This window comes from Suncus etruscus, chromosome X (assembly GCF_024139225.1).
Source record: "Suncus etruscus isolate mSunEtr1 chromosome X, mSunEtr1.pri.cur, whole genome shotgun sequence".
Taxonomy (NCBI): Eukaryota; Metazoa; Chordata; class Mammalia; order Eulipotyphla; family Soricidae; genus Suncus; species Suncus etruscus.
Genome location: NC_064868.1, coordinates 124,812,512 through 124,813,415, shown reverse-complemented (window position 1 = coordinate 124,813,415; position 904 = coordinate 124,812,512).

Below are 904 nucleotides of genomic sequence, written 5' to 3'. Positions count from 1 at the left end.
ACTACCAATCCTAGCCAACCTCTTCCATAAAATTGAAAAAACGGGAACACTCCCAAACAGCTTTTATGAAGTCAACATCACCTTAATACCAAAACCAGACAGAGACACTGCCAAAAAAGAAAATTACAGACCAATATCCCTGATGAATGCTGATGCAAATGTCTTCAACAAAATCCTGGCAAATAGGATCCAATACATTATTAAGAAGATCATACACTACGATTAAGTAGGTTTGAACCCAGGAATGCAAGGATGGTTTAACATCCTTAAATCTATTAACATCATATACAACATCAACAACAAGAAAAATAAAAATCACATGATCATATCAATAGACACAGAAAAAGCATTTGATAAGATCCAACACCCATTCTTGATCAAAACTCTCAGCAAGATAGGAATGGAAGGAACCTTTCTCAATCTAGTAGAAGCCATCTACCACAAGCCAATGGCAAATATTATCCTCAATGGAGAAAAACTAAAAGCCTTTCCTCTAAATTCTGGTACAAGACAAGTCTGTCCGCTCTCACCACTCCTCTTCAACAGAGTACTTGAAGTGCTTGCTATAGCGATCAGGGAAGAAAAAGATATCATATGAATCCAGATAGGAAAGGAAGAATCAAGCTCTCATTATTTGCAGATGACATGATACTCTACTTAGAAAACCCTAAAGACTCTACCAAAAAGCTTTTAGAAGCTATAGACTCATATAGCAAGGTGGCAGGCTACAAAATTAACACACTGAAATCAATGTCCTTTTTATATACCAATAATGATAGGGAAGAGAAGGAAGTCAAGAAGGCAATCCCATTCACAATAGTGCCACACAAACTCAAATAACTTGGAGTCTACTTGACCAAAGATGTGAAGGACCAATACAAATAAAATTATAAATCCCTACTCC